This window comes from Seriola dumerili, unplaced genomic scaffold (assembly GCF_002260705.1).
Source record: "Seriola dumerili isolate Sdu_G_001 unplaced genomic scaffold, Sdu_1.0 BDQW01000108.1, whole genome shotgun sequence".
Classification (NCBI taxonomy): domain Eukaryota; kingdom Metazoa; phylum Chordata; class Actinopteri; order Carangiformes; family Carangidae; genus Seriola; species Seriola dumerili.
The window spans coordinates 76,854-104,673 of NW_019174363.1; the positions used below are offsets into that span (position 1 = coordinate 76,854).

The 27,820-nt window shown below is 38.0% G+C and overlaps 1 protein-coding gene across 1 annotated transcript in view; it reads left to right on the forward strand.

Moving 5' to 3' along the window:
• LOC111222791 (thrombospondin type-1 domain-containing protein 7A-like) overlaps positions 1-27,820 on the forward strand; it is a 227,496-nt gene that overhangs the window by 17,468 nt on the left and 182,208 nt on the right. The gene's annotated exons all lie outside the window — the stretch shown is intronic.

A 27,820-nucleotide genomic window follows, 5' to 3' on the forward strand; every position in this document is an offset into this window, starting at 1 on the left:
GAAATGAATTTATATTGAAAGGAAATCCAACATTCCAGTAACCTCTGCAGCAGTTCAGTGACGTAAGCTGCCGCACTCAGGCAGGCAGTGTGGTCCCGGTGTAAACCTGAAATGAAGCATAGATAGACAGACAGACAGGCAGAGCACTTAGTTCAATTTCTTAACCCGCTTGATTTTTGTGGTTGCACAAAGAATTTTCAGCCACAATTTGATTTTATCCCCACTGTAGCTAACCACAGAAAACAGAAGGGACACAACAGGGAAGTGGTGGGACAGTCAAAGAGAGAGAGCTGCAAGCTGTAAAAAGCTCTTTCTACATGCCTCCCCCTGCCGATACGGAGTCATTATTGTGAATGCTGTGATTATTAAATGTTTTGTGATAACAGTTTTGTTTTGGCAGCAAACACCTAGGTGTTGCAATGTGAACCGGGAACTGGATTTTGTGATGAGTTGATTTGCTTCAAGACATTTTGAACCATTCCTGTAAAATCGGTTGGGGAGTCCCTTCTTGTGAGCAGAGATGTTTGTTATGGACATGAATGGGTTAAAAATTACCCCACCTGAGGTGACCAACGTTAGCCAATCTAGCTAGCTAGTGATGCGACAGAAGGTCACTCTCACTGAGGAATAGGTTCTCATTGGCTGAAATACATCTTATTTGACGGATTGAGACAACCCTAATGCCTACAGAGAAATTGATCTGATTTCTGGAATGTTCTGCTGTCTAGGCTATGGTCTAACATTAGCCTGATAGATATTTAGCGCCCTCAGTGTCAATCAACAGTAATAATAAGACACTAACATCTATCTAGGTCCGATGAGCAGTTGCTTTGAGTAATTCAGGGAGTGAATTAATGTATAGTTGAACAGTGACAATTTATTGCCTCAAACCGTATACACAGTGATACACACACTGTAATTCTTTTGAAAAGAATGGAAAATAACAAATAAAATAAATAAATCAAAAAGGGAAATCAACAGAAATAGTCCGTTATGGAAGTGGAAAACCTCCAATGAAATGTCCTTCAGTTTATTGGTTGTTCCTCTAATCCACAGGTACTCCTTGTGATTAAAGAGCTCAAGAGTTCAGTTCAAAGTTGTGTGTGTAGTATCTGTTCCAAGTGTTCACTACTATTACTACTACTACCCGGGTAGGATAATTAGTGTTTGTGTATCTTATCTGTAACCCATTGAACTGGGTATCACTTTAAATCAGATGTCCTCTGTGGGCAGTTCCTACGGTTGGCCAACACCGTTTCTCCAACCGTCCACAGGGTCACGGGCTGGGCTCGCCATCTTTGATTCTATCTGGTCACAAAAAACCAACCTACACAGATAGTGCAGGATAATAAGTTATTTGGTTCTCTTTATGTATCTTAGATGAGATCTCATTAAATTCTCTTCCCTCACAGAATATCATACACCATATAACCAACAATTAAGGATATACTTATACTACAATAACCTTATTTTAACAACTAGTAATTGTTAACATGAACCATTTACCATGAATTGTCTTTTTAACTTAATGATAAATTATTTACAATGAATTTCCCTCTGCCACATCAACATTTATATTCTTACTGTAACAGATTACTTATTATGCATTTCTTACGGCAAAACAATTACTATTTTAACATTCAACTAAATTATTTCCTGTACTGTTACATTTTCATGCACCATTCCAATGTACTGTTAACTCAATCATGAAAATGAACCAAATTATACCTTATGATTCTCTCAGCATGTACTTCTGAAAACCAAAATTAGTTAAATTACCATTAACTGGCATTACAAAGCATTAAAGTACACAATCCAATTCAACCATAGCCTAATGATGGTATTGTTAGAAAACAGCGTAATTGTCCTTTAAAGTTTACACACAGTGTTAGTCACTCCATTAACCAGAGCTAGCAATTAGCTTATCCATTAGCAATTAGCGGTTATCGCTTAGCTGCTAGCGATCTTTTCAGATCATAAATATAATGATACAGTTGCACCGAAGCATTTAATAAACATTCAACCACATGTCACAATCACCGGTTGGTTTTTATGAGAAATATCTTGACTCAACTGCAATTTTAATGCAACTTCTTACACAATGCTAACAACAAAACGCTAGTATACACTGTGGCAACTCACCGGAGTTTCTCAACAATAATAACTGGACAGAAGCTGTTTCCCTCTCGCTCACAGTTGGACTTCTATTGAAAGAGCATCTTATTAGCATTGTTACATGGACATTAATCTGACTTTGATGACTATTTTGCGGTGTTTCATACCAGGAATTGCTTATTTGTTGTCCGCATGCTCGTACATCTGCAGTGTTGAGAAAGCTGCTGCGGTGAAAAAGAAGAGGTCACGTAGCCCCCTCAAAGTAACAGGTGCATCAGTGTATAAGCGCCCCCTTGTGGGAACAACACGTAATTACACCTCTAAACCACATATATGGGTTTTGTAGTCCTAAAATCCATGTGGGTTACAGATACATCAGCATGAATTTATGACAATGTCAAAACACTTTTGTTCACAAAAAAAGAAAATCATGTTCATTCACACACATTTACAATGCAAAATGTCAGCGTGAGGGGAAAAAATTACTCAGATCCGGACCTCTGGTATCTCATATATATCAAAATCAAAAGCACAGATCGGCATAAGGTTTGCTTATGCTCTTTGTCTTGGTCACTTTATGAGCTTTTCACATTCAGTGTAAATTGTACATTTTTGTACTGTATATTCTTTGTCCTATGAATACTATTTTGCACCCTCTAAGCGGGTATTAGACTTATAGTCCCGTTTTGAATTGAATTAAATTAAACTTAATTCAGTTGAGAGAAAGAAACAGAGACTGATAGAAACATATGAGATATGAAATATTTATTCTGTACACCAGGAAACACCATAGAAAGTCCCTTAAATAGCAGCACATTAACTGCAGTCATCACTATATTATTCATTAGATATTGATGGCAGAGGCTCCCTTGAAGACACAAATAGTTACACCAGTCATCCTCTGCCTAATGAGGCCCTGAGGAGACCACTGAAGTCAAAACACAACCAGAGGCCAGCAAGTGGGCTATCTGTTTCTTGGTCAAAACAGACACATTCACCCTTTAATAAACGATCCTTCAGCAGTTAAACTTAAGGAAAGGAGTCCACACTTCCTTGTGAGGTTAAATTCAAGTTCCAAATCATCATATAAAATATTTTATGGCACTCTGTCGCTCCATCTGCTTTGAGCAGTGAAAGCATCTTTCCATGATTAGCATTGCTTGAACACATTTTTTTTAAAAATTATAAAAACAGTAGTTTGTTGTATGAACTGATTTACATATAACAAACTTGATTTACATACAACAAACTTGTATGTAAGTTACATCAACATAAACAGTTACAAAAACGAAAACAAATTAACAACTCATACCCACATGATACATACTTGCATGCTGCACGCACGCACGCATGCACACACGCAAAAGCTAAAAGAGAGGGAAGAAGAGCATAAGCCAGCAGACATGGACACAAACTGCACAGATTTTTAGATATAATTGGTTATGTTTTTGTTAACTAATAATGTATTCACATTTTTTTCATTTATGCCTATACTTTCCAATGGCTCAGTGGTTCCTTGTTCATTTTAGGGTATGATGTCAGTCTTGCGTAGATATTTGATGGTTTATTACAAATGCTCTCCCAAACAAGATTGCAATAATACTGATTTCTGATTTGTTATTGCTTAAGGCTCATAAAATTTGTTTTCTAAGTTGTATAATCTTTATTATTATTCAGTTCATACTGTATACTTTTAACTTGATCCCAAAATAAGGCGGAATAAGGTGGAATGTAAAACAACATATGATAAAGAAAGAAATCACAAAAGCAACAGTGTTCTTCAGTGGGCTTTATTGTATTTTTGACATTTGTTCTCACAGTGCACATAGTATACTGTAGTGCAGAAAATAAAAGTACAATACAATTACTCAAAATACATTACATACATACATACAATACATTCATACAGCAATTTGTCTACTATGTAAAATAATTTGCACAGTTGTCTGGTTATAAGCATCAGCAGTATACTGTTGGCCTGGCCTATCTATCCTGTCCTCTATACTCGGCCATAGATTTTCATCAGCATCACACCAAATGTTATCTCCTGCCATACACCAAGGAAGTGACAACTACATCTGTTTTTTCCCTGTATACATGCACATTTCAATGCAAGTATGACCACATTTGTATAGATGGTAACGAGGCTGCAAACAAAAAAAAATAGATAAAATTAAAAATACTTTTTTTTTTTTGCTAAAATCAGAATAAAATTAGCTAGATAGACAGATAGATAGATAGAGAGATAGATAGATACATACGTACATACACACTCAGATTTCTGCTGTTGGTGATTACTGAATAAGAGAGGTTTTTGTTAAGTTTGTAAGAAGTTGCGACACATTTGCCCGCTAAGATTGTTTGTGTAGCTACTTAAATGTTCATTTAAAACAGTGAATGTGTCAAACATGTTTCTTTACTTCCACCATTCATCAGAACAACACACCTTTGTAACTAGACTGCTCTGTTACTTTGCGGTTTATACACTGACAGTTAAACATTCCACGTAGTTTCTTCACTTAAACTACTTCTAATTAAGCTTTAGCCCTATTAGCTTTACATTCGATAATTGCCATTGCCTCTCTCCTACTACTGTAAATGACCTGCATGCTATGTGTGTATTTTGTCAGCTAGCCAAAATGGCAGAGAAAAGGAAAACGGACATACTACAATTTTTCAGTGCACCAAAACACCATGTAAGCAGCCAGTAATATTAAAGGCAGTTTGATGAAATCTTCATAAGAAAGGAACAAAAGTGCTTATGGAAATGGTAACATCATGTCATTAGGCAAAGGACACAGGAGACTGTGTTGTCATATTGACATTTAAGGTGTATTCATAGATTCACAATGTCAACTCACGCATTGAGTAACACACAAGAAAATATTCCACCTTAAAAGTTGTCAGTAGCTTCAGATAGCACAGTGAATTAAATATTTTTTTCTACCTAGCTATCGTGAACTTTTTTATGATGCATTTGCACAGAAACAATAAAGCCAGCCTATTAAACTTGGACAGCTCATGCTGCATCCACAATGCCTGCTGGAGATGAAAGCTAGCTTAGCTACGTTTTATGAGCTTGACCTCTGAATGGATGTTTCCAATGCAGTTTCAACATCATGAATCTGTTCATAAAGTCAGTCTGTTAATGAAGCTGTTCATAAAGTCAGTCTGATCCTATGATCAGCTATAGCCGACTAATGTGAACTTGTCACCATGGGAACAGTGGTTGTATAACCTTCCAAAGAGAGCCACAACTTAACCATGCATGTGCATGCATGATAGGTGTGCTCCAGTACTTAAACATATAGCACTATATCTGTGGTTTTGGTGTCAAATTGGGAACACTGTCACCTGTGAAGGTGGTGACCACACAAACAACACAGCTGCAGCCTTTGGCAACAGTTAGAAGAACATCACCGATACTGACACATCCATTTTAAGGGATGTGCATCTGCATTTGTAGAACAGCCAACAGGAATAACTTTCTCTCTCTAAAAGATCTGCGATTAACCAACAGGAAGTTCAAGAAGAGGTTCAGATGCTTAGTTTGCTCTCAGTCTTTTGTTGTTAAAAATCCATTAAGACTCAAGTTCTACAGTGAACAGATGTTGAAGTTGGGCTTTAATGGACTAAATAAGACTGTTAAAAAGCTGCCTTATTAAACAGTAAATTAATGTAACTATAACATTGTTCACAAATCTGTGTGCCTTGCCAATGTTACCTGGATTGATTAAACAATAAATGAATGTAGCTATAACATTGTTCACAAATCTGTGTGCCTTGCCAATGTTACCTGGATTGGCATCAGCCTTCCACCAGCATCTCTGGGTGATGACAGAGAAGATGATCTTCATGTGTGGACACTGCAGGTGGAGGTGGTGCAACAAGGATGTAGCTGTCCTAAATGATCTAGTTCATGGCTGGATAGAAAAAACATTGTAATAGTGAAAAATGTATAATACTGTTGGCTATAGTGAAAAAGATAAAGGAAACAGCGCTCTTGTTAGATAAGCTCTACACAGTATTTTTTGGTAATTTTATTATTAGAACTAGTAGAGACAGACAGGAAATTCAGGGAGAGAGTAGAGGAATGACATACAACAAATGGGCTGGCCCGTAGTCAAACCAGGGACTCACTGCTCAGGGCATTCGAGTCCATGTGGTATGCAAGCAGCACAGTTATCTGAAAATACATAATTATTTCTGCCTGTTCTGTTTAACAGTAAATAGCGATTGAAAAGTAACAAATATTGTGTAGGTGCACATGTTGGTTTCCAGCTCTCAGTAATGTTACTTATTCAGAATCAGAAAATCAGAATAAAATTAGCTGTAGTTGTACAGAATTTTGCTGGTGGTTTATACTGAATGAGAGAGGTATTTGTGAAGTTTAGAAGAAGTGGTTATTTAATGTGTTTTGTATCAAAGCAATGCAAAAGTATACAAGTCCATATAAGGGTTTTGAAAAAAGTTTATGGAATTGAGTGAAAATTAAGATATTGTCTTTACTATGTAAATTTAAATAATAAGCTCTCAGTAATGTTACTTATTCTGAAAGTGAGAGAAAGAATTATTCCAATAGATGTTTTGATGCCCGTCATGAATAGAAGTAGTAAACATATTATACAGGGTAATATGGAATATAAATGTAATGTTGCATAAAGTGAGCTGTAGTAATAGTACAACTACATACAGCTGTATGGTACAGTAGGTACCGTAGGTGGCAAGCAAGACACAGGAGCCCACAGGAGTCCTGAGGAGTGAAGCATTTATTTTCTGACAAGCAGCTTAAACTGTGCAGACATTTCCCCGCAACTTTACAGCTATTAATAACTTTAACTTTGCTCCGGGCTCCACCACTCACATCTTAAACACAGAGCTATAAAGGAGCCACACTACTTGTGTAACATTTGATTAGTAATAGTAACTAGTATATATTGTATAAATACACTGTTGCCCATAAAGTTGGAATCATTTTATGAACCCTATTGAGCATGCCTGGGATGCCTTAGGCTGAGCCATCAAAGAGAGGGACAATATTTCTCAAACTCAACAGGAGTTAGCCCAGGCTCTGACAGAAGAATGGGATGCCCTGCCCACTGACAACATCAAGCTTGTGGACAGTATGCCACGATGTCTTAATGCACTGATCTGTGTCAGGGGTGGCCATACTCGATATTAGTGACTGTGTGACATTTGAAAGAGTAATATTGGACATTCATATGCATGAAATCTACTCCAATATGTGTTTCCTGTTAAACTGACCAAGGCTGAAAAATTTAAACAAAGCCTTAATCCTATTGTTTCAATACCCCCGACTTTGTTCAAGCCGGACTACAGTTTGTAAAGGTTATTTGTGGTTTCGTTTTCATTGTGATATGTTTGGACGAGACTGACTACTAAAGTTTTGAGAAGATATACACTTTATCTGTCAAGAATAAATCAACAACTCCTTATGACAATGATTTTTTTTCCACCACATAAGGAATTCAATTCATGTAAAAATATATTTTAGCCTACTTCACATAGGATATAATAGACAGGTTTTTGTCTATATTGTTGTGTACAGCCTTTAAAGCATGAGCTCTGTTAGTTGAGCATATTTTATAGGCAGTGCTTTGCTGTTATCGCATTTGCAGAGTGCTTCAATTAAAATTATCGCTGTTCTTCAGTTTGTCTATATTTATGCATCTTTCTGATAAGTTTTTATAAGACCCTTTGACTGGGAAAAGATGGTCCACCAACTTTTATACCAACCCACCCAAAATACAATTCTGCTTATGCCACTGGTCAGGATCACAAAATGACTAGATGAATTGTTTTCTCATGATCATCAAATAAACTCCTCAAGGTCACTTTCCACTGTCATAACGCTGATAGCAATGTGCCAACAATTTACCTGACCACACCTCATTTTAAGACTGCTATCTGTGGGTGCATAGATAGGCCCAAGAGTATTTGCTATTTGAAACATAGAACACTGAACAGGAATTCTTCAATTCCACAAAGCCAATAGAAATTACCACTAAGTGATATACCCTTACAGTATATGGTGTATGGAGAGAAACCTTACACCACTCACTTGTGTCATCATCTGCAAAATACTGAACTAAACGAACAACTGGATCTAAGCAAGGACAACATCTCACCTCAGGTTGAAAGAGAGAGTACAAATATGCTGGAGGACTTGGCTAAGACAGTGGTCTTAGGACCATAAAATCTACTTTTAATCCACTTGACAAAAGAATACTACCTATTCCTTTCTATAGAACTTTCAAACAATTCATCTTTGTCAAAACCGAAAGGTTTCCAGTCATTGTGCTCAAACATTTGTCTTTCTTGTCCGAACAGCTGTTCTGTTATGGCTTTTGTGATGACATCTTCTTCTGGGATCCCCTGACCCTGCATAGGTGGCATGCCAATGCCACCTCTGCCCTCTGTGTCTTCTTGCACCATTGATGAAAACGGTTCATTTCCATTCCTCTGATGATCAGGAATGGGTGTAGGAGTATCAGTATAAATTATGTCAGTTTGACTGGTGAATGTACAGTATGAGGACTTTTGGAGTCCATTAGTTGCAGGCTCTTAGGTTTGTAGGAACCATTTTGCTGGGGACCTGATGGCAACAGATTTAATTCCCCATCAAATTCCCATAGATTAGGTTGTCTTTTTTTATCAGATTAGGCATGATTGGGAAAAAGTCTGGTAGGCTCTGGTAGGCTATTGCTATGGCAATAGCCATAGCAAATAGTGTAGGACTGGAGAAGAAACCCTGTGGCATTCATGTCCATGTGTATTGCTTGCAAGGCAGCACAGTGGGAAGAACCAGAGGATGAAATGAAGAGACTTTCTCTGGGCTCATGTAAATTGCAGCAAGCAAATTACAATAAGGCTTTTTGCTCCTCATTTGCTGTAATCACATTGTGTTATGTCTGTTGTAAATCAGTATATACATTACAGTTACTAATCCGAGTAAAACTCTGGTACTTTGACATTTATCTGTACATTCAGGAGCCATCTCTTTTTTGGAGATGAAGGGTGTGTAACTGTACTTTTGAGTTTGGGATGTCTGGAGAGCTGTGTGCAGTCATCAAGGCCAAGCTAACTGCTGGATGGTCAGTAAATACCTAAAAGATTGTCAGAAACAATATCTTGTTTTCTGTTTCTACATGTCTTACAGAAGACACAAGTTATTTAAATTCACATTTGATGGAGCTCACAGCTGATGAACAAAAGTAAAGTAACAAGTAATGTAACATGTAACTGATTACATTTTCAAGCAACTGGCTGCTTTGGTAGATCTGATCTGTACATCTTAGTCCTAACAGTGACTTAATTTGCCATTTAGATATAGACTCCCTGTGGGTATGAAGAAGCCTCCCACCACCAAGACCACACTCATCTTTCTGTACTCATCCAAGCATATGGACTTAGGTTATTAGTCTTTGACTTTAAGTCGTTTTAAAGAGGAGCTTTAAAAGTCAGTGGCTGTAGGGCTGTTTGGAGTGGGAATGCACAGAACAGACACAGGGCTGAACTCAATAGTACAGGGAAAGATTATGTTAAGTTCACATTTTCCACTGATTGCAACAAACTTTACATTATACTGTGAATGTTTTAAAAGGCTGTATTCATTCAGTACAGATAAGACAGTTCAGTCATATAACTGAAACAATTGATAGAATAATAATAAACCATGTAAACTCCTGAACCCAGCTGACACGTCCTCTGTGGAAGAGGCAGAGTCTGACGTATTGGGGGAAGTCTCATCAATAACCCTTGCAGAGGTCACTGAGGTAGTCAAGAAGCTCCTTGGCGGCAAGTCACGGGGTGTGGATGAGATACACCCCGAGATGCTGAAGGCATCTGTACATTGGAGGGCTGTCTCAGTTGGCACACCTCTTCAATGTCACGTGGGTTGGGGAGGTTGGGGACAGTACCTGTGGAGTGGCAAACCGGAGCACAGGCTCCAATTTTTTAAAAGGGACTGGAGGGTGTGCTCCAATTATTGGATTATTGCACTGCTCAGCCTCCCTGGGAAAGTATACTCCAGGGTGCTGGAAAGGAGGCTCTGACCGATTGTTGAATCTCAGATTCAGGAGGAGCAATGCAGATCTCAAGGCACAGTCGAGGTGAGGAGTGTATCTGCTTTGGGAACCTCAGAATTGCATCTTTGATTTTTGCAGATAATGTGCTTCTGTTGGCCTCATCAGAGTGTGACCTCCAGTGCTCAGTGGGATGGTTTGTAGCTTTGTGTGAAGCAGCCAGGATGAGCGTCAGCACATCCAAGTCTGAGGCCATGGTGGACTGCTCCCTCCAGGTTGGGGGTGAGGTACTGCCTCAAGTGAAGGAGTTTAAGTATCTCGGGGGTTTAGTTCACAAGTGAGGGTAAAATGGAGCAGGAGATTAACAGGCAAGTCAGGGCAGTGTCAGCAGTAATGCAAGCATTGTACCACCAAAGAGGGAGCTGAGCTGGACTGTATTCTTGATTTAACAGTCAATCTTGATTCCAACCCTCACCTATGGTCAAGAGCTCTGGGTAGTGACCGAAAGAATAGGAATAAGATACAAGTGGCTGAAATGGGTTTCCTCTGTAGGGTGGCTGGTTTCAGTGAGGAGCTTGGACATCCAGACGGAGCTCGGAGTAGAGTTGCTGCTCCTTTGCGTTGAAAGGGGCCAGCTGAGGAGGTTCAAGCATCTATACCTGGATACCCCCTGGATGCCTCCCCTTTAGAGGTTTCCAGCGCATGTCCGACTGAGAGATTTGCTGGAAGGATTACATATCCCATCTGCCCTGGGAATGCCTGGGGATCCCCCAGAAGGAACTGGAAAGCGTCACTGGAGAGAGGGATGTCTGGGACCTCCTGCTAAGCCGGTTGCCACCGCAACCTGACTGCTGGATAGGCGGAAGATAATGGATGAATGGATGGATGGATAAACCATGTCTATCTGACATTCTGCTCTCTGCTGAAGAAAAAGGGTTGTAATGGCATTAAAGAACTCACACAAAATAAAGGGCAACACAACAGACAGCAACAGTCTCTTGCAGTGAAAAACAATTGGCTTAGTGGGATGTTTGTGTGATTGTGGCTAATTGGCTGACTGAATTATGTGTAATTCTGCATTTTTTTCTTTTGCTTTGTCTTTGTGTAAACCAGTGTTTAGAATATGGGGCGTATGTAGTTTTATAATAGCAGGTTCAGTCTGGATTAAGATGAGAACTCCCACATTCATAGCTTCTTACACAGGTCTTGTGGTAGTGCTCAGCTTTCATCATGCCCAGCCAGGTGAATATCACCGCAGGGCAAGGCAATCATTCTCCAGCCAGCGCATGTAAGGATACTTTAACATGAAATATTAATGCTAGCTATTGTCTGACAATGGTGCCCTCCATAAGACTAAAGTACTCTGGGAGCCCGGAGAACCCATGTATCATTTTACATTCTGGATGTTGGCAGAAGCCAAGAAATGATAGTGTTCAGGTCAGAACCAACCACAGAAATCCTCAATCATTTTAAACAGCCTGCTTCTATAGAAGTGGGGCAAAGTAAATTGATTATTAATTTATGACTACAATTAATGATAATAATAAGTTACTACATTAATGGGAAAAAAAACCCAAGTATCGTATTGGGCTTACGCTATCAACGATCGCTCTGATGATTGTCGATAACCAAGATCATTGCCCATCTGCAAAAACCTACTGAGCACCAATCACATTTTCAGAATGAGAATGCTATTGAGAAAAAATGGGCCATAATAAATCTTTGGGTCACAATTTCAACCTCCAATAACTGATTTTTTGTCACCACTTGCACAGCACATCCACCTGCATGGCTGCAGCCCTGCACACATCACTGCTAGTATTCCATCCTCATTAGGCCATGTGAACATTAATATTTCAATGAAGCCATATGCTAATTTGAATATATGAATATACAAGAGTAAGCATGGCTTATTTGAAGATGAAGATAAGCTATGCACGAGATGGAGGAGTGGATATTAGAGAGTAAAATCAATTAGGAAATGTATTTCACACAAACTGTACTGTGTATTAGTCATCTATACATCTACATCCCAGACTATTTTCTCATCTGGAGATGCCATTCCAACAGTTTAACAATAATGCTTTCATCTAATAATGCACAGTGCCGGAAGAGTTCAAGACTGTAAGATTTAATTGGAATCCCTGTTCTTGGTGGCAGCAGTGCAGAAGGGAGCCTCTGAAAGCTTTTGTGTGTGGTAAATGGTTGCATGAAGAATGTGGGAAAATGGATTGCATTCTGTCCTTTTATACATTTCTTGAAAAAGGAAGAAAACTGGATTAAGCATCAACTCTGTGGATTTTCAAAGAGCATGGCAGCAGGTTTGTGTCGAGTGAATGGGATAAACCACACACATGTTTCTATGTGAGAAACGCTCCTGACTGGGAGTGATAAAGCTAAATATATCATTGGCAACATGTTGCAGCTGAAATCTCAATGAGCCTATGGCAGGCTAATCAACACCTCCTAAACAACCTCCCCACCCCTCTACACCTCCATCCTCACCTCCATAAAGCCCTCCCTCAGGTGCTACTGTACCCCATCTGCTCTGTGTACTGCAATTAGCTTGAGCAGGAGGAGATGGTGCAGAAGCAGGGGGTCACTTGCTTATTTTCCGTGACATTCATGTATATGTTGAGCAGTTCACAGGCTTCCCTGACCTTTATTTGTTTTTGTTGTGCTAAAAAGACATCAAAAGATGTATTGTGGTAAGAAAAATGTGTCTTTAGCATAGCTTAACAGTTGCATGACAACCTAAAATGCATAGTTTATGATATGGTTCATACATTATTATCCTGTACTATTCCAAATCATTTTCTAAAATAAAAAATCCATTAATTTTCAATTTCTTTGATCTTCAGGTGTTCACAGAGGGTGCCATAGTAATATAATAATGATAAAAGTAGGTAAAAGAGGGGCGTCGAGTGGCGCAGTGGGTTGAGCAGGCGCCCCGTATGTAGAGGCTACAGTCCTCGCTGCAGTCAGCCCCGGTTCGAATCCTGCATCGGATGGCCACTTACTGCACTGGAAAAAAGGCCACTCCAAAAATAAGCAAAAAAAATTAATATAAGATATTTTTTGCTTGTAATAAGCAAAAAAAATCTGCCAATGGAACAAGTGAAAATTCTCTTGGTAAGATTTCTTGAAATAAGACATTATATTTAATCCTTACAGGATAAGAGTGATCTTGAAATTAGCTGGGAAAACTCACTTTTAGCTATATTTTACTAGTATTCTGATGTTTTGTGTCTCATAATAAGCTTGCGATGTGCAAAAATAGTATTTTCCCCTCAAAAGTTTTTGCCATCCTGTTTGTTTCAAGTGTATTTAACAAATTTTTAGTTCTATAATTGTGACACTGTTCTAGATTTAAGTCCAACACCTACTTGAAATAAGATTAGAAACTGGCATTTTGAGACAAAACGTCTTGAAGTTAGCATTCCTGACTCATATTAGGCAGTGCTCTTTTGCCATAATAAGCCACCATTCTGTCATCATCTCAAGTGCATTTACCTTATTGTAAACTCTACAAAAGTAATACTGTTCTAGATTCAAGACATTCACCTACTAAATTCACGACATTAACTACTTCTTATAAGACAGAAAAATTTCTTGAAACAAGACGATTTATCTTTTACAAATAACACAGCAGCTTAAAAACCTTATGACATGTCAAAAAAGCTTGTTTCATCTGAGATATGACTCAAAACAAGATGTTTTCAAGACTGTTTCACTTAACAAGATATTCAAGATACACTGTCTAAAAACAAGCTCCTTTATCTCACTTGAATCTTACTCTTTAGGTGATTTTGTCTTATATTAAGTGTGATGAGATATTTTGACTAGAAATTAGAAAAATATACTTGGTAAGATTTAGAGTTTTTGCAGTGTGCATGTCATTCCCCCTCTCTCTGCATCCCCATTTCCTGTCTCTCTCTACTGTGCTATCCAATAAAGGCATAAAAAGCCCCCCAAAAATATAATTAAAAAAGTAGGTAAAAGAATAATAAAATGTTAAAATAACAGACAAGTCTACAATAAGAAATCAGGAAAGGCCAGTCTCCTATGTCAGGAAGCAATATAAAGATACATCTAATATGATGATGTATTTTGAATATAATGACATTGAGAATATGAAAATAGAGCCAACAAAAAGTCTATCAAGAATCGGAGGGATTATGCTGCTTGACCTGCTGAAAAACTTGTAGAAAGTGTCAGTTTATCACAGTGATAGACCTTAATACAAGAAGACATTTTTTTTATGATTTTAATTTAATTACTTTTTAAAACATTTAAAGCATCATTTGTTTGTGTGTATATATATATATATATATATATAGGGGAGAGTGGGGTAAGATGAGCCAGTAAGTAAGTTGACCCACTCCTTGTATCTAGGTAACTGTTCACATGTTTTGTCATGTGACCATAAATTCAGGAAGCACCAATCATTTCCATCTTGCTGTAAAAAAGACAAGCACATGGGAGAAGGGGTAAGTACTTTTTTAAACAAAAAACTGTTTTTTGCTTGTCAAAGTAAATTTTCAGCATATTAGGTAAAATGACTGTTATATTAAAGCAAATTTATCTGGGTCTAAAATTATATTTTATACTTGTTGGTGATTTTCTTACGTATAAAATCATGTGAATCACTTCACCAAAGATTAGCCTGAATTTCTAAGCTAGCCCATTTTTTCCAAAATGGTGGCTATGGGGTAAAGTGAGCCAAAGGCTATGGGGTAAATTCAGCCAATGGTTCAACTTACCCCACCACAAGGCAATGAAATTCAGTTAAGTCTCAGATGTATAAAATGTTATTTCAGTTGAGTATACTCTGGTTTGGTGTGTTTGTCATATGTTTACCATTGTAGAAAAGGTATCATGCCGAGAACCTACAAGAGGAAACACCCCTTGAAGTGCTGGAGAGAGCAGCCAATGATGTCAAGGCTGGAAGGTCCTTCAGATCAGTGGCAACAGAGAGAAAAATTGACAGGTGTACATTGAGGAGGTACATAAAGAAGCGGAAGGTAAAGGAAGTGAAAGTAGCAGGGTACAGTGGAACAGCAGAAGCAAGGAGATGGAGAAGGAGCTAGCAGACCATATCAAGAAGCTCACAGACCAGTTCCATGGCCTTACACCAAAGAAATGCAGTGAACTGTCATTAGAATTGGCAATAAGAAACAACATTCCTACCCCCAGCAACTGGAGAGAGAAAGGTTTAGCCAGTAGGAAGTGTAAGAAACAATATGACTCAGTAGGTTGGCATAGACCACTGGCAGTAAGAAACCCACCTTTGCATTCAAGGAAAATGATGAGGCATCTGTCCCACGGAGTGATGTGCTGAAGAAGCTACCTCAACCTCAAAAGGTTGGAGGAACTGCAAGGAGGGAGCAACAGTTCATGTTCCTCTGCAACCTTGACAGTTGGAATATTGAATAGTTCTTTGGATTAAATCGTTAAATGGTTTTGAAACTAACTGGTGGTTTGTTTTGAAACTAACTGGTGGTTTGTTCTCACAAGTTCAAAACTTTTAAAACTGTTTGTTAGCACAATATGCTCAGGTTTACATTTTAAAACCTAGATGGGTCAGTTTACCCCGAGATGGCTCAATTTACCCACTGACTTGGTTCAACTTACCCCTAACCTGGGGCAAGTTGAGCCACAGGAGCACTTTTTTTTCGAGAAGTCATTATTTTGGGCAGCTTTGTCAGAGATGCATTCTGATAATTTCATTTGTTAGGAGACATCCTGAAATAAAAGAATATGTTTTCATTCTATTTCTCTGTCTTTTTTTCTTACGTCCAGAACAACATAAGTAAAAAGTGGCTCATCTTACCCCACTCTCCCCTAATGCATTTGAGAGTCATCCTAGAATATCTGAGTTTATTTGATAATATATTTTGTAAAAGAAAATGAAACATTACAAAAATATCCTCCAAGCCACTCTGATAATCAGAGTCCTCAGTTTTTTCTGGGGTGAAATTAATTTTTGATGAATTTTATTTTAAAGATAACTATTGTTTGATTTTAAATCTACATATAGCATCATCTCTATGGAACTTAAAGTTTTATCAAATAATAAATAATGAAAAATAAGTCATAACAAGTGCAAAATGAACTCTGTCACAGTAAAACAGGTTAGGACTGCCAGACATTATAAAAGTGCAGCCACATGTTACCATGTGTGGTACCATTAACACAAACACAGGTAGTCATCTCAGTATTTGCACACTTCCATGTTTGGTCAATCTACTCTGCACCAGCAGACAGCACACATGTTCAACTGAGGAAATGGCTGGTGATTGATGACAATCACCACCAAATTTACACTGTGGCCCATACATCCAGGCTCCATCTGACAAGTCAAATGTTTACATACTGAGCGTGAATGCAGGGTTTTCCCCAAGTTTCTGGAGGCTTATGTTGAGTTTGCAGCAGTGACAGTGGGGGTTCTCTCAGCTACATAATGTTATATTTATCTTATCTCATCAATACAGTACAGCTTATCCAGTTTTTATTTATACTTGTGTTGGTTCTTATTATTATTAAGAAGATTTTTAAAAAGAATAAAAAATTTAGAACAGGATTAGAATGAACAAAACTAGTTTCTAAAGCAGCAACAATCATATTCACAGCAGCAGAGTCACTGTGTATAAACTCAATAATATCTCTCTGGAAACAAATGTAAAATGTCAATAAACTATATAATATTCCTGACTTGAAAATACCAAGTGAAGCTGAATGAAGAACACAGGCATCAGTCACTATCGGTCATCTCCTCCATAAAAAGTTCACTCCTCACATGTCTCCACTGCCGTCTCTGCACTGCCCCCTGTGTGTGTGTGTGTGTGTGTGTGTGTGTGTGTGTGTGTGTGTGTGTGTGTGTGTGTGTGTGTGTGTGTGTGTGTGTGTGTGTGTGTGTGTGTGTGTGTGTNGTGTGTGTGTGTGTGTGTGTGTGTGTGTGTGTGTGTGTGTGTGTGTGTGTGTGTGTGTGTCAGAAAGGAGAGGCTGAAGTCCATCACCAAAATGCAGTAGAGAAGATTAAGCGTAGTTTGTTCCGGATTATTTTGCTCAGGCGCTGCGCCTGGAAAACCCTGTGTGACTGCATGGTGCGTATGTGTTGGCAGATCTCGCAAACATATACAACAAAACAGCTTGAGTATCTTGATAAATTTGACTGTTAGTAAAATTGTTAGTTATAAGTGACTCCTACTGGCAATTATCACTTATCAGTGCTTATGTTCATTTTTAACTATGTGTGCATAATAGCTGCCCCATCTAGGTATACCTTTTAAAGCACTGCTTGTGCCTGTTAAAGACCATTTGTAAGCAACTTCCTTAAGTTTAAATTTGCTGGTTTTATGTTTTCGTAAAAGGCCCATTTTGTCCCCTTAATGTAAGGAGAAAACAGGTTCTATACAACACTTTTCAGAGATCATTGCATATAAAAATATAATTTTCTGTGAGCATCAACTAGTAATGGGTAAGATTAAGATTATAAGATTTTAACGGTACAACTACTTTTACGGATACTGCTTATCGATTCGGTACTTTAACTGTACTCTTATCAGCACTTTCTGTTATTTTGTAAGAGGAAATAAAACTAATTAAGAACAGAATTAACATTACATTAATCATTTTATGTTCTTCAACAGCATTGTTTTGAACAGATCACTATTACAGACTGATTTTGTAATAATGGAAATGTAAAACATGTGTAATACCCAATGATTTACTACAGGACATTGACAGTCATTTTAGTGTGCAGTAGTTTCACAAGCAGCCCCCACATCACTAAGTCCACCCCCCTGTTGTGAGTGTCTTAACCGGAACTGAATTTCTGAACAGTTCAGATGATGCTCTGTCCATTTCAGATTGAATTTAAGAACTCACCCAGAACAATAAACTGGCTAATGATTACTTTTCATCATTAAACAATGTTGGTATAATTATGTTAACTCTGTTTGTGGGCTTCAGGCTGCTAGCGAACAAAACACACATGGCGCAACAACGGATGAACTGTGTGCTAGTCTGTCAAAAACTGTACATTTCTCTGTTTGTGACAGACTTTCACTGGATGTTTCCAGAGATCGCTCATGTTTCCACCCTTAGACTTAACCACACTTTTGAATGTTTAGTCCTTTCAGCTAAGAACAGTCTGTGTGTGTGTGTGCCACACGGTGCTCCAGCGTGTGACACAGACCTGCTTCCACCTCTCACACACGGGGTCAGGGAGAAAGAGAGAGCTCTCTCTTCTGCCTTTGGAACAGTGAAAATGCATCATATATGATTGTCTAAATCAGAAATGGAGTTGCTGAGATAAAATGTGCAAGATAATTTTTATGTAGGAATAATAAACAGTACATCTTTTCCTAATTTCTCCCGTACAGAGAGCAGAGACTGGGGCCCGTTAATACCAGGTTTCAGTATCCATCCCTAGTAACAACTTATGTCTACTTTTTAAGGAGTATGCATCTGAAATTACAAGACACAAGCTGCATCTCTTAGCCTTGCAGCTAGTGTGGCTAGAAAAACAAAGATTCAATGATGGTTTGGCGATGATTTGCCATTTATATTGATTTTAATTCTCGGGGTACACATAAAGAACACACACAAGTACAGTAACCAAGAACAGAAATATCCACCTGCTGTGCTTGCATATGTGTATGTTTGTGAATCAGTGGAGCTTGTTATATGAAAAAAGGAGCTAAAGAAAAGATTTTTGTTTCTCGCTGGTTGTCAGAAACATACTCCACACTACCATGTGGAAATATTTGAAGAGTATCTTTAGAAAGAAGCTTAAGAACTATGTCAGAACAAAGACAACCAATATACAATACTATCACATATTTCATATATCACAGATGTCACATAAAAAAACAAGACTAGATCTAAACCTAGTAAAGTTTGGACCATCTATGGTCAAATCCTGATTTTATAACTGTGACGTCATCTAACAAAATCACCAAAAACATACATTAAAGAAAAAACTGAGCTAGGCGGCTAGTTGACAAACTAGCTAGCGGGCGGCTACTAACAGCAGACGCTACCTCACGTTACCTAGCAATATGGGTCAGAAGAAGGCTCTGACAGCTGAAGAGGGCGACAAGTTTCAGTGGTGAAACTGCAGCAGAAATCCATCCTGGACCTGGTGGAGGAAGTGAAGGCTCTCCGGATCCAGAACACCGAGAAGGACCGGTGTCTGGTGCGCCTGGAGAGTCGAGTGGCAGAGCTGGAGCAGTACACCAGGGTCAATGATGTGATTGTGACCGGGCTCCGTATCAAACCCTGGTCATACACCCAGGCGGTGACCGTTGACAACGGGGGGGGGGGGCCCGGTGAGCAGGAAGTCAGCTCCGTAGAGCAACAGGTGGCTGCCTTCCTACAATCCAAAGAGATTGAGATGGACTGGAACAACGTTGAGGCATGCCACCCCCTGCCCCGGAGAGATGACAGCGACAAACGAGCCGTGATCATGAGATTTGTCAATAGAAAACACAAAACCGCACTGTTAAAACAAGGAAGGAAAGTGAAAGGATCAAACGTATTTATCAATGAGCATCTGACCAAACGAAACGCCGATATTGCCAGAAAACCACGCCTCATGAAAAAATAGGGGAAAATTTCAACACACATGGACATCAAACTGTAAAGTATTCATTAAACTAAATGGGACACCAGAGCAAGCCAAAGTGCTGGTCATCAGGAACATCGAGGAAATGGACAAACACGAATGATTATCACAATCCGGACTAAGGTATGATGACTCATACACAATACATTACCATGACACAGTCTGAAAGAACTCATTCATCTACAAGTGGAGATAACAGGGATATAATTCAAAGGATTGCTGATCATGAAAAGCTGGAACTGAGAACATTTCAATACACTGACCATAATTTACTGGATTTGGAGCATGACATAGACCCGGACAATAACTTCTTCTCTAACATCAACGACAACTGCTGCTATTACACAGTTGAACAGTACAATCAGACCATTAAAACGGACAGCAAACTGTCTATAATTCATTTCAATAGCAGAAGTCTATATGCAAACTTCAATAACATCAAGGAATATTTAGGTCAAGTTAAAACATTTAAAATAATCGCGATATCAGAAACGTGGATCAATGCAGATAAAGGAATGGACTTTGAACTGGAGGGATATGAATTTAACTGTGTAAACAGAAAGAATAAGAGTGGAGGAGGAGTGGCTATGTATGTGGATAATAACTTGAATTATATAGTAGTAGAAAATATGACAACTGTCATTGATAGCTTATTAGAATGTATAACAATTGAAATATGTGAAGAAAAAAACAAAAATGTAATAATCAGCTGTATATACAGAGCACCGGGCTCTAGTATTGAAGCATTCAAGGACTGGATAGGGTAAATGTTTTCAAAAACGAATCAAAAAGTTGTTTTCACTTGTGGTGACTTCAATATTGATTTGCTCAATTCAAACAAGCACAAAATGCCCGACGAATTTATCAATACAATGTACAGCATGAGTTTATATCCAAAAATCACCAGACCTAGTAGAATCACATCCCATTGTGCCACTTTAATTGGTAACATATTTACCAATGATATTGAAAATAATACAATGAGCGGATGATTAATTAACGACAACAGTGACCACTTACCAGTGTTTACAGTTTATAACAGCAACTGCCAGAGAAATCAGCCAAAGGAAAAACTAAAATACAGACATGTGAGGACAGAGGAAACTATGACTATATTTAAGAATGATTTACTGGCACAAAATTGGGAAAAGGTATATAATGAAAGTGATATTGATAGTGCATATGAAATCTTCTTAAGAATATTCACAGCATTATATGATAAAAATTGAAAAGAAAAATTCCAGATCCATTGTTATCTGAGGATTGGAATGATAACCTTATAGTGAGAAATCCCAGTTCAATGTTCCTTACAGCAGTGGAAGAAAAAGAAATAATAGATATAGTAAATAAATGTAAATACAAAACATCTACTGATTCAAATGAAATTGATATGAAAGTTGTAAAAAAGGTCATTGAGGGGATTTCTGAACCACTTACATACATCTGTAACTTATCATTCCAAACCGGAAAATTTCCTAACAACATGAAAATAGCTAAAGTTGTGCCGCTGTATAAAAATGGGGATAGACACCACTTCACAAATTACAGGCCAGTTTCTTTACTTCCACAATTCTCCAAAATTCTAGAAAAACTATTCAATAACAGATTAGACAAATTCATAAACAAACATAAATTACTTTCTGACAGTCAATACGGATTTAGAGCAAAAAGCTCAACATCACTGGCATTAATGGAATCAATTGAGGAGATCACAAATGCTATAGATCTCAAACTGCATTCAGTTGGAGTATTCATAGATCTCAAAAAAGCTTTTGATACAATTAATCATAACATATTAATCAATAAACTTGAACGGTACGGGATCAGGGGGTTAGTATTGCACTGGGTGAGAAGTTATTTAAGTAACAGAAAACAATTTGTGAAGTTGGGGGAACATTCATCGTCATGCTTGGACATTGCTTGTGGCGTCCCACAGGGGTCAGTATTAGGTCCAACACTATTTATACTTTACATAAATGACATATGCAAAGTTTCAAGAACATTAAAATTAGTGTTATTTGCAGATGACACTAGTATTTTTTGTTACATGAACATGAACTACTGGGGAGGATTACCACTGAAATGTGCAAACTGAAAATGTGGTTTGACAGAAACAAATTATCGTTAAACTTAAGTAAAACCAAAAACATGTTATTTGGCAATTGCAATAAGAATACACAAGTACAGTTACAAATAGATGGGGTGGACGTTGAAAAAGTATATGAAAACAAGTTTCTTGGGGTAACAATTGATGATAAAATAAACTGGAAGTCTCATATAAAACATGTACAAAGCAAACTGTCAAGAAGCATTTCAGTTCTGAGCAAAGCAAAACACATTCTGGACCACAAATCACTCCACATTCTCTACTGTTCACTGATTTTACCATATTTACAATACTGTGCAGAGGTTTGGGGCAATACTTATAAATGTACAATACAATCTCTATCCATACTGCAGAGAAGAGTCATAAGAATAATTCATAATACCGGTTATAGAGATCACACAAATTCACTATTCTTAAAATCAAAAATATTAAAATTCACTGACCTGGTTCATTTCCAAACAGCACAAATTATGTACAAAGCAATAAACAATCTACTTCCTGGAAATATTAAAAAATAATTTTTTTTACAGAGTTCGGGGTTATAATCTGAGGGGTGAGTTCAATTTAAAACATCAGCGGGCACATACAACACTAAGAAGTTTTTGTCTGTCAGTTGGTGGAGTGAGGCTGTGGAACAGACTGGGTGTGGAGCTCAAGCAATGTCCAAGCATGATCAGTTTAAAAAGCGTTACAAACACATGGTTTTCACGAGGTACAGGGAGGAAGAAGGGCTTTAATAATCGGGTGTTTTCATAAATGACAAATGATTTATATATTTGTTTATTTAATCTATTTATTTTCTACTTCTTTTTTTTTTGAAAGATTGATAATTGAGTATTGGAGAAGGGGTAGGTTTAAATAAGCATATGCTTCATCCTACTCCTTTTCGGACATGTTGGGCATTTTGGCTATTGTTATTGAATTTGTTTGTTTGTTTGTTACTTTGTTGTGTTACTCGCACATGTTCGAAATAAACTAAAAAAACTAAAAGACAAAGACTGAACTGTGATTTCAGCTATATCTACTTATAAAATTATCACTCAGAAAAAGTTAGAAGAGTAAGACTATTTTTTTTTTTTTTTAGGCTTCAGGCCTTTGCCTTTATTTCAGTCATATTGAGAGAGAGGCTGTTGCGGTTAAGCCAAAACCATGCTGCATGACAGAAAGCTGTCTTAATTCCAATTGCTGATGACACAGGCTGGACGACAACAACCACTAACAACCTGTGCTACACTTTGTGCAGTCTCCTGATAAAAAGCCTGGTTGATCTTAGAAGACAAGCAGAGAGCAGCATATTTGCCAGTGCACTGCAACTCATCAGTATGCTACCTATGTAGTCAACAAAAACAAAGCACATCAGAGGAAGGTTGTACATATACAGACTAGGCCTGCATGATATGAGGAAAATATGCGATGCACGAATACACTGTTCAATATTGCAATGACAATTTGACTTGCAATAAACAAACAAATATTGAAGTGTGCATATACAGTTTTACCGAGTGAAGCTGAATGAAGAACACAGACAAAGGTCACTATCAGTCATCTCCGACAGTTGTTGTCAGCTCTGGTAAAAAGTTCACTCCTCACTTGTCTCCCCCGCTGCCTCTGTGCTGTCCCGTGTGTGTGTGTGTATGTGTGTGTGTCTGTGAGAGAGAGAGAGGTTGTTTATAATGAATTTGTGTAAATAAATTGAATTTTTCTTTTGCGATGTGTTTATTGCACATATTGTGATGACAATGAAAATACAATATATCGGTCAGCAGTAATACAGACACAGAAGTCTATTTCATCTCACTGTACTACTCAAGCAGAAAAGAAGTTACTACTTATCAGACTTAGTATACCTGAGTGACTGGGGAGCAATGAGAGCACATGGATCACAAGTGTTTTCAAAAGGATTACTTACACACCACCTCCCACTCAAATCACTCACAGCCACACAATAAAACACACAAATACCACTGTTATGATAACATCTTGATAATCATGCAGCAAGCAATCAAATATACTACCAATACATTAAGGCAATGTCAAAGACAAGGTTTTTTCCAAAGTTTTATTTCCCAGATTGGGCTTTAATAGAGCTGGTGTGGTCTGCAGAGGGAAAGCATTTCCATGCCATGTAAACCGTTAAGCTGATGCTGCTACATTGATTAAATACAAACAACAAGCTTGAAACAGGCACCAAATACATGCCCTGTTCTCTGTTACTAAATGTTTCAACCAGTATTGATCTACAGGAGATATTTCTGTACCATTTCTACGTCCAGCCAATATTTTGCAATGCACTGAAAATTTTGTTTCCTTCAGAAATTCCAGTCTTGTGAAGGAGGGAAAGCATTAGTAGCAGCAAAGAGAGGAACACACACTGTCCATCGAATGGTAGTATAATAAGTACATTTACGTATACAGTAACTGCTTATTGTGCAAGTATGACAATGTTGGTCATTCAGATGGTTCATAAAATTATTAAGGCCCTCTAATTTTCATGTATATGCAAGAAGTATCTAGTGGTCAAATTGCCATGAAATGTATTGAGCGCGTTCATGCTCCCCAAAGGATGAACCCCTGGCAAACCACAAGGACATATATTGCATAGTTAAACCTGAAATCTCAGAGAAACTGGAGGTAATGTCCAATATAAAATATGTGCATGCTTTAGCATTTTAAAGTATCAGTACCACATCATTTAGCTGTAATCCATTTCGAATTCTAACAGTGAGTAGTAATTTGAAATTTCAGACACTTTTTGTGTCATCACTGACAGCTGTCCTGTTACTGTTGTTTTTGCATCTATAATATGTGTCATATTAGGTAAGATTGTAAGATTGTTAACAGAAAGTACACCGTGAACACTTCTTTTTTTGTTCTCTTGTGGAATTTTTGAGGGTGCAATATAGTAGATAAATTTACAAACTTTGAATTTAGATATTCTAAATACACTGCACGATATAGTAAACAAGAAGTGACTTTGGACACAGCCATGGTCTCAGGTTAAGAGAAGCAATCTGGAATTCTCTTGAGGGACCATTACAATGTACAAGGCAAGGTTCATGTTTGTCGACAACAATGTAGTTACGAGTGACCGACATCTGCTCAAACAGCTCAACCTCTTGCCATTTGGCAAGCTTTTTGTTTTTTACTGTTGCAGGCAAAACTGACTGGTATGGTGACATGATGCTCACCATACCTGAGCAAGATGAGCTGTCCATTCATTCAGATTAGTTTATTTGTTTATCATTTAGTGAAAAGTACATGTAATAGCACCCTCTTATAGGCTCCAGCTATTACTCTAACTGAACTCTGCAGGCCTGCTCAACACACACACACACACACACACACACACACACACAAACACACACATACTAAACCCATCAGCGCCCAGGTGTTAAGAATATCTCCTTTGTTCTTCACTTGACTATGCTACTGAGGAGAGAAGGGACTGTCTCCATCACAATGTTAACATAGGTGCTGTGACCGAGAGTGAATAAAAAGAATCCATTAGATTTGGAAAAGCATCAGTGTTCCTTGTGAATTTATATTAAATTACATTTTTCTCCTGCTAGTTAAACCAGCACAAATAAATGATATGAAGCAACAGTAAGGAACTGAACTCTGTTAATAAGTCTGCTTGCCATAGAATTCTAAAAAATAATAATGGCTGCTCATAAAAAATAGCCTCACATTTGTAAATACGTTTGGACAAAATGAGGGAAGAATGTAGTAGCATTTGCAATTGCAGTGCTGATCTCCAAAGAGCAAGGAAATATGAAGAACCAACATGCTTTGAGTAGTTGCCCTTATCTTATCAAGACACCTGAGGGCTTGGCTTTTTTCAATGAGAAACAGCAGCAACAAGGGAGGAAGAGGAGGAGGAGACATATAGTGACTACATGGAGAGGAAGAGGATGAATAGTATAAGTGAGGAGCACAGGGGCTAACATGATTGGAACATGATCGAAAGAAAAATTATGAACAGAAGAGAGTTTGAGCCAGGGGGTGTGTTCATGGGAGAAGCTTGGTGGCTCTAGGTTTGCTGTGGCTGGAATCACCAGCTTTGCAATCAAGATTGGCACAAATCAAGTTGCCCTGATCTAATTATGAGACTTGTGCTTGGCAATATGGGAAACTACAACAGCCGCTTTAGACCATGTCCCGCTCTACCTTCTCTTTCCTACCCACCATTCTAACAATCATACAAACTGCATGCAAAAAGACCTTCCCACAATGCAGTGCAGTTCAATATAAAATGGAAGTCAGATGTGATTTTGTTTTTACACAATATCTACCACATCGCAAAACGGTTGGTGTACAATTAAATTTTTGTAAGATTTTTGGACAAGTCTGATTTCCGACATTTAAGTTGGATGTGCTATTCACCAATCTACCAATCTAAAGTATAGGTCAGGACATTTTTTCCACCAATACAATCATCTATGAGTGAGATCCATGGCAGATACTGATAATTTTTGGCATGCATTGCAGATGACGTATGTTATATCAGTCTCACACCCTTTGTAAAAGTTCCACATGGCCGATATGATGTTTTGTTTTGGTGGCTTGCCATCTTCAATTGGACTGAATCAGGAGCAACCTTGCAGTGGTGCCTCCAGAAAATGTTCATAGTGGTGGCCAGATGGGTCCACTGAAAATTTTGGGGTGGCACACCAAAACCAAAAGCCATAACTGAAATTCAGGAATTCTATTATACTGTTGTAGTATACTGTATAGGCTACTGTATATAACTATTTGAATATGAGAGGAATCACACACTGGTTCTTTGGTTTCTTATTTTTCAGTTAATGCTAATAAACATCTGATGTACTCAAAGTAATTCTGCTACAGTGAACATTTTTCAGTTCCACAACAATCCTGATTTAATGTGTTATGTATCTGGATATACATGTTTTAGGCGATTCATTGTTCTACAAATTGACCAGTTGTCCTTTTCCTTAAAAAGACAGACTAAACCTGACAGAAGTCTGCTCAGGTTTAGAAACACCACACAGAAGCCTCCAAGCAGGCCAGGAATTCTTTCATTTTAGGGGCAAGGCCATTTGGCATTCAATGACACACTGAATAAATACGTTGACTTTCTGATAAGCAAAAAAAACAAGAAAATAACACAAATGACAAGAAAATCATAAATTATTCAATTATTAATATCATAAAATACATTTTAAGGTGCAGTCTATCTATGAGAATTTATAAATAGCCTTTGTAAATATATTTCATTTCAGGGAAAGGTATCACTTTCTGCAGATGAATGTAAGAACAGTCTTCAAGTGTCAAATTCACATAAATCAATTTCCACAGTCAAGTTAATGAAAGTTAAATATTGTATCTACAATTTATATAATTTTCATGGGTGTGATCATGTCCCATTGTCAAGGACTGGAGCTCGTCAAACAAAGAGGACACCAGCTGTTCTGAGATCATTTATGATATTACAGCATTACACATGTGCAGATGTGTGTGGAAACTCCTCCTCCCACTGCTGCAGGTAAAGTTGTTCAGAGGGGGCAGATGCTGTCTCAGCCCATAGTTATAAGTTCGCAAAGGTTTGTGAAAAATGAAGCTGCAGTCTACACACAGAAAGTTTTCCTTTTAGCTTGTTCATAACAATTAACTATCAGGTTAACGTTAGCGTGCTGCGCTCGTGTAAAATGAGCTGTGGACAAGAGAAGAGAAAATGTAGCTTTTCTACATCTTGTTGAACAGGTCGCGTGATGGACACTAATTGATTTTTTACTCACAAAAGTTGTGATTACAGTCACAGAGCTACGACCATAGTTGTTGTCAGGTTCAGTAAAAAGTTCACTCCTCGCTTGTCTCCACCGCTGTCTCTGTGCAGTCCCCTGTGTGTATGTGTATGTGTGTGTGTGTGTGTGTGTGTGTGTGAGAGAGAGAGAGAGAGAG